Raw genomic sequence first — 7,730 nt, forward strand, 5'->3', positions numbered from 1 at the left:
GGCACTGTAGACTGCAATGGTGACTAAAAACACAGTATTGGAATCAAGGAGCCATCACTAGGCACACAAACTAGGGAAGTGCAGTGTTAATTCATCAGAAAAGTACATATACTCATCTGTTAATCAAGGACAGCAGAATATATCATCTGGACCATGCTAGCACATTGCAATACCTAGCACTTTAGAGTCACAGTACTAATATTAAAAGCGGTTTTACTTTAGCTGTGACAGCACTTATGAATGCATTAACTAAAAACATTCAATACAAGTCGGGAATTATAAAGAGAAAATGCATTAAAATACAAACTAAACAACTCTGAAGGCAGTAAACTGTACCTTAACAAACTATAGGCTTAAATCTAGTCATAGGGCACACAGTCACCGAGGGGAACATTAAGCTGCAAAAAGAGATTCCAAAATGGCATCTGTAGCTTTTATTACCGTTGCTACAGTAACAGAGGACACTGAGAATGAGGGGGAGGGAGCAAGCACTTAGAGAAATACCTGTTACCAGGTTTATCCTCTAATTGCAAGTCAGAAGCAAGGCAGGGGGGAAGGGATATACAGCAAGAAGTGCAGGCAGAAACAGTAGTTATAGAGATGGTCAGCACCTGGAGCTAGCAAAGTGACAGCAGAAATGAGCCGGCAGAATAAAAACTAACAGTATAGACAGTAACTGGGTAAGTCAGGAATAGAGGAGAAATAGTATAGGATGGCTTTACAATAAAGACGAATTAAAGAAAGTACTTGCGCAAGCTTCTGAAAGTCAAAATTAGATAAGGTGACAGTTTTCCCAGTTTTTCTTGATTCTACTATTCTGATTTGAACTGGTGCTGGTTACAGATCTTTGAGTAACCATAATAAGTAATCCAAATAAGCAAGCATAACCAGCAACAGAAATGGCAAAAAATATAAAAAGCCATAAAAAATATTCAGCAAATAAGCACAGTAAGAGTTTTCATCTCTGACATGGGGACTTGATCAGACTGTACAACAAAGTAATTCCACAAAGATAAAAGAGACTGCAGTCATGAAGCATAAGATAACTTCATGCATTAATGAGCCAACCCCCTTCTTTTTAAAAAGATCTTAAAATACTCCACGTCATTTATTCTTGGCTACATGTGTTGAGCCTATCCTTCTTCCAAAACTAGAAGCTTAAAACAACAATCTTGTACAAACTGCCACAATTATTTTCAAGTTTCTTGCACTGAAAGAAGTGAAATCTCCATATTGTAAGAAAGCTGTAGATGAATGTGTGAACAACTATTTTTTGCTAGTTATTTGAGATTTATAGTAGCTATATTTGTATAACTGATGAGGATGTAGAGATCAAAACACACACACACACACACACACACACACACACACACACACACACACACACACACACACACACACACACGGGTTCCATGCATCCTTTGAATGTCTGGTTTTGTGAAAACATGAATCAGTTCTATTTTCGTCTATTCCTATTTTATAAAAAGCAGCGTGTATGTTACAGATTGGTGAACAGTGGGATTAAGGATGCTCTTCCTATTCCTCACTATATAGTGATTTTGCAGTTTATTTAGAGTCACTGGGGGTATGAGGCAGAGAATCACTGACTTTTTTGTGTTTGTTCACACTTCAGTGGATTGCACATTCAATGTTTTTTCCATCTTTTGGTTTCAGTTCTAACAAAATTTTCTTTCATGAATTGAAAAAACAAGCGTGTGTGTGTGTGTGTGTGTGTGTGTGTGTGTGTGTGTGTGTGTGTGTATATATATATATATATATATATATATATATATATATATATATATATATATGGGTCTACTTTGTTTGATAGAAAACACATTTCACTGAAACTCATTTTGTCAAAGCCTCATTTCACTGAAAATGAATTCCCTGTGCACAATTCACTGAAAGCTCACTTCACTGAAAACACATTTCACTGAAACTCATTTCGTCTTAACAGGTATATATGCCCTGTTCCCCACTGTAGTGCAATCCTGGAGTTAGTATATTTAGTAAAGGGGGAGTGCGGGGTGTAGCCCCCCATCTATTCTAAATGTTGTAAACCATAGACATGGATTCTTACAAGTCAAATAAATAACTCTTTCCAGAAAATAATATATACCCAAACTATAGTTTCAGTCAAATGAGTTTTCAGTGAAGTGAGCTTTCAGTGAATTGTGCTCAGGCGATTCATCTTCAGTGAAATGAGGCTTTGACAAAATAGGTTTCAGTGAAATGTGTTTTCTATCAAACAAAGTAGACCCATATATGTGTGTGTATATATATATATATATATATATATATATATATATATATATATATATATATATATATTTATAGATCTGTACAGATGCTCAATGGCCTCTTTCACCGAATCCCAATTTGGTGAGCATACTTGCGTGAAAGTCCTGTTCACCGAAGCAGCACTTTCGCATAAGTATGCTTGTTGTTCCAGTCGTACTACAGTGCGGTAAGGGAAAATTCCCTTTTCCCCACTGTAGTGCGACCTCAGAGTGAGAATATTAAAGTAGGGGGGTGTGGGGGGGCACAGCTTTTGTGTGTTTTTTTTTAACATACTTTAACGAAAGTGCTTTTTTGATGAAAGTGCTTTTGTTAAAGTGTGTTCGGTGGCAATGGATTCGGGCTTTTGAACTTTCATTCAAAAGTCCCATATATATATATATATATATATGCATACACACATATATATTAATATACACATATATAGTTGCATAGAATCTCATCAATGAGTTGTTTCATTAATTGGGGAAAGAGCTTGTACAGCTTGTTGAAAATCATCTGTTTGAAAAATCCTGTTTACATTAGAAATTACTTTATATGGCGGGGTGACACCCCTGTACTGGCCCAGCAATCAAGGAGCCTCAATCCTCACGACTGGCAACAGTGAGGGATGTACACAATAGGAGGATTACAAGTACACATACAGTAAAGTATTATTTCCCTTAAGAGCACACAGAGACCACAGTCAGTCTGGGGCAGGTTTCTCCCTCTTTCTCCAGATCCCCAATAAGACTCCCCACTGGCACAGCTATACGGTTGAGATCTCCGACGAGTGGCCAAGCTAAGATCCCCAGCACCCCCTCTGTCCAACAAGTGCTTTGTGTCCCTGCCCAAGTAGCTGACACACAGACACACACACACACACACACACACACACACACACACACACACACACATACACACTTTGAGATTTGATTTATATACAAACAAACACACATACACCTGGGAAAGGCTGACACAGGTTTACTAGCTATGCCTCCTTCTGCCCAGACTATAAGGTAGTACCAGCTGCCACCAACCACCCTTACTTGTCAGCTACTATAAGGCCCTTACAAGGGGTGTCCCACCCTACTGTGTAATGTTGCTAAAAATCCAAATGGTAGTCTGACCAAGCAAGGCTATTTAGGAGTGGCCTGTACAGTGTCACTAAATACATATGCAAATACTCTAAGAGGTTAAATATGTCTTACAAATATCAGCCACAAATATAGGTTTAAATATATTTAATAATAAATAATAAAAGAACAAGACAATACTCAAACAACACAGTAACTACAGAGTTCAGAATCACAGGAAATATTTTTAAACAACATCGCAAGACAGTTTATTTATTTATTTATTTATTTATTTTATATTTGTTTACCGGGTTAGTCTGACTGGATACATATCCCTTTTCAGCAGAGACCCGGGGAGAAAAGCTCCACAATTAAATAGAACAAACAATACATAGTCTAAGATCAGAAACATTCAAAATACAGATAGATTGAATACAAGTATATTCTATTAAATTCCACAATTACAATGTTGAGTAGATACCCAAATATTTAGATAGGTTCAGAAGTAAAGAGGTTTGTGCTTTTAAGCAGAAGGGAGAAGGCTATATCTTCATAGACAAGTCGAATCTATGGTTATAGAAGAGGGCAGTCAAAGAGAAGCGGACGTGTATAGAGAATAAGTTTAAGTGAAACTAGTGAGTTTTGGGTGAGGAAGTCCTATAGATAATAAAGAGTGGGTTGTAGGGAGCCATAGAGTTAGTCAGGATTGTCACAAGGGCATAGCCAGTGTGCCTTAAGAAATGACTTGAGACTTAGTTTTAAAATGGCTGAGTGAAGTTGTTAGTCTAAGGTTATTGGGAAGGGAATTCCATAGCCTTCCAATAGAATTGGCATAGAGAGCATCACCTCCCAAGTTATTTGATTTCATTGTTTGTACCAGGACACTATTAGAAGATCGGAGGCAGTTAAGGTTGGAGTAAGGGGTCAGGAGTTTGTTCAGAGAGGGTTTTTTTCTGGTTCCTTAATTATTTTAAATGCTTCCGTAAGTTGGTTAAATTTTAGAAGATTAGGTAATTCTAACCATTCAAGTTTCTTTAGGTTGAGACAGTGATGAGTACGGTAAGGAGACCCAGTCACAAATTTAGCGATGTGGTTATAAGCAACTGAGAGTTTGTTGAGCTCATTTTTATTGAGGAAGGATAGGACCGGGGAAGCATACAGTAGAGTGGAGAGAAGGTGAGTTCGTGCTATAGTTAATTTGGTATAAGGAGTTAGAAAGTTCTTAATTCTGTACATAGAACCTAGTTTCTTGTTAACTGTCTTAATAGTTTGAGTAATATGAACATCAAATTTAAGCTTGTGATCAATAGTAACACCTAGTAGTTTAGTGTTGGTGACAGGTTCAATGATGGTGCCATTAATGGATTGAACATGAAAGATCTTATTATTAGAATGAGGCAGATATTGGCCTGAGGGGATTCCTGCGGTGGGGAAGATTAGAAGTAGCTTAGTTTTTATGGGATTTAGTATGAGTTTCCATTCCGAAAACCATTTTTCAACTGCCACGAAGCAGTGTTGGGTGGCTATTTGGAGATTATGGAGGGAGACATCAGAACAAATCAGGGTGGAGTCATCTGCATATTGGATGCAGGTGGCTTTGGGGATGACTGAGTGGAGGTTGTTTATGAATACAGAGAAGAGAAGGGGACCAAGTATAGAGCCTTGGGGAACTCCTATGGTATTTGGTAGCAAGTGGGATAGTTTGCTTTGCCACTGGACTGCTTGTTGTCTACCAGAAAGGTAAGCATCAAACCACCGTAGGGCTAGGTTATCAAGGTGAAGGGATTTAAGGGTGTGGAGCAATAGTTGGTGATTGACCATGTCAAAGGCTTTTGACAAGTCAAGAAAGAGAGCAGAAGTTATAAATTTGTTGTTCCGATTGTTATTTACTGAATCCACAAAGGAAAGGAGGGGAGTGGTAGTGCTATGATGAGGGTGAAACCCATGTTGGGTTTTAGAGAGAAGATTGTTAAGGGTGAGGTAGTGTCGGAGTTGCTTGTGAGCACACCTTTCCATAATTTTTGCTATGGGTGACAAAATTGCTATAGGTCTATAGTTCGATGTTTCCGTAGAGCGGCCTCCTTTGTGAAGTGGGATGACATATGATATTTTCCAGATTGAGGGGATGGTGGCCTCTGTAATGGTTCTATTAATCAGGATTGAGATGGGATAGGCTATAACATCAGCTGCTAATTGTAGGTATTCGGCTGGGAGACAATCAGCTGATAGGGTGGATGGTTTGAGTTTCTTTAATAGAGTTCTAATATAGGAGGTGGATATAGGTTGAAGACTAAAGGCAGGTAGATTTTTGCCAATAGGACTGGCTAAGGAGGTGGAAGAAGTAGGTAACTGACTGGCTTCAAATAAATACAGAAAACATCTAAACTTATCTTTAGTATATTCCTATCTATATCTAAAAGATATACTATGCTCTAATCACACTTGCAGCAAGTGCAGATGTCATGCTGCTGATGAGTGGATGTTCTTGCTAGGTCCAAGACAAAATGCAAAATGCAAAGTCTCTCTCTGAGAGAGTTCTTAAATTAATATCAAACATTACTGCTGGGTCAGCTTGGATGACATCACTCTTTGTCACCTGCCTTCAGTTCCCAGGCTAACAGAAACTAACATCTCTGTGTTAAAAAATACATATCTCTCAGATGTGCAGCTGCTAGGAAGTCATAAAACAATAAAACCATTTACATTTTAAACCTAGTAATTACTTTTCTCCAAGAAAATAGAAAGAAACTTCTAGCTCTATACATCCTGTCTCCTTGCTGCATTAACTAACTTTTATAGCACATAGTAAAGCACTTAATTTCAACTTATTTTCTTGAAGTTTTGTAAGTTAATCTTCTATGTGCCAGCATGGTATGCTGTGGTCACATTCTTGAAGCTCAGTACATAACATACAGTTCTGTATAAATCATATCAATATTCACAAATGACGTAGTACAGTTCTGTATAAATCACATCAATATTCACAAATGACAAAGAATTATTTACAAAATTCCAGATAGCTGGGTTGGCAGTGTCACAAGTGGAATTGGGGAATATGCCCTTTCCCCACTGTAGTGCATTCCTGGAGCTGATAGCTATATATATATATATATATATATATATATATATATATATATATATATATATATATATATACAAAGAGAGAAAGAGAGAGAGACACACACACACACACATATATATATATATATATATATATATATACAAAGAGAGAAAGAGACACACACACACACACACACACACACACACACACACACACACACACACACACATATATATATATATATATGTATATATAAATCCCAAAATAATATCCAGCATTCAGAAAAACAGGAGGCAACACAACGGTATAAAGCATTTATTGCCAGCACAGTCTGCCCAACAGACCGGTTTCGCTCAAAAGCATCATCAGGGTGTGCTAAACCACATTTGTGTCCTGATTTAAATAACAACACCAGTAGTTACAATTAAAGTAACATAACCCCCAACAAAAACATACAGTTCAGCAAAGCACCAATATGACAACTTATTTATGGACAAATATACCCTTATTAACATGATATGGTACACATGAATAACTAAATGCAGAGAGATATTTACAACAATGTGCAATATAAATTTTACATACATAGGAAAAATTGCACATAGCTACATATGTGCATTAACCTACCCTATATATAAAAAACTATACTAACTGCATGTAATCATTCATGAAACACCAACACATATCATACCAATATTCAATGACCAAACAAACCATTCTGTTATACCAAAGTTGAAAAATGCATTAACTTCCCCAAACCACCCAATGCTAATACCTCAATAAACCAACTAAATATTTACTTAAATACTGTAACCAAAATATAGAGGTCCAAACAATCTATACTAAATTCACCACTGGTCATTAAGGCCAGGTTTGAAAAGAGCCCCTAGGTTGATGATCCATCTGCGCTCCTTATTAGTCAATATATTGTGCCTTGCTGTTTCATTAGTAACATGTGTCCCGATCATATCTATCCCCACAAACATGAAATGTGCTGTAGAATGCACCAAAATGTGCTTATACAAAGCACTATGTGTCCTTTTACATTTAATGTCACTGATGTATAGGACTATCCTCTGTTTCAATGTACATGAGGTCTGTCCTATATAGAATGCCCCACACTGACATACTGCCATATAATTTAATAAGGCATCTAATATCAAACACTTTTCGAGTGTTGACTGAAGTAAAGGAACGCGTCTTGGACATCAATTTACAGTATTTACAGTACCCACAGTAAGTACTGCCTATTGTAATAGATGATATCTCTGTATTGGGGTTATGGCCTTTCTTAAAACAGGACAAATACTGTC

The 7,730-nt window shown here is 37.2% G+C and overlaps 1 long non-coding RNA gene across 1 annotated transcript in view; it reads right to left on the reverse strand.

Annotated features, from left to right (window-relative positions):
- LOC122791838 overlaps positions 1 to 399 on the reverse strand; it is a 478,486-nt gene extending 478,087 nt beyond the window's left edge. The window contains exon 1 of the long non-coding RNA XR_006363208.1: positions 337 to 399. This is a non-coding gene — a long non-coding RNA (uncharacterized LOC122791838). The remainder of the gene's footprint in view (positions 1 to 336) is intronic.
- Positions 400 to 7,730: the final 7,331 nt, after the last annotated feature.

The sequence above is a fragment of the Protopterus annectens genome, chromosome 17.part0 (genome assembly GCF_019279795.1).
Source record: "Protopterus annectens isolate FY-2018-M chromosome 17.part0, PAN1.0, whole genome shotgun sequence".
Lineage (NCBI taxonomy): Eukaryota > Metazoa > Chordata > Ceratodontiformes > Protopteridae > Protopterus > Protopterus annectens.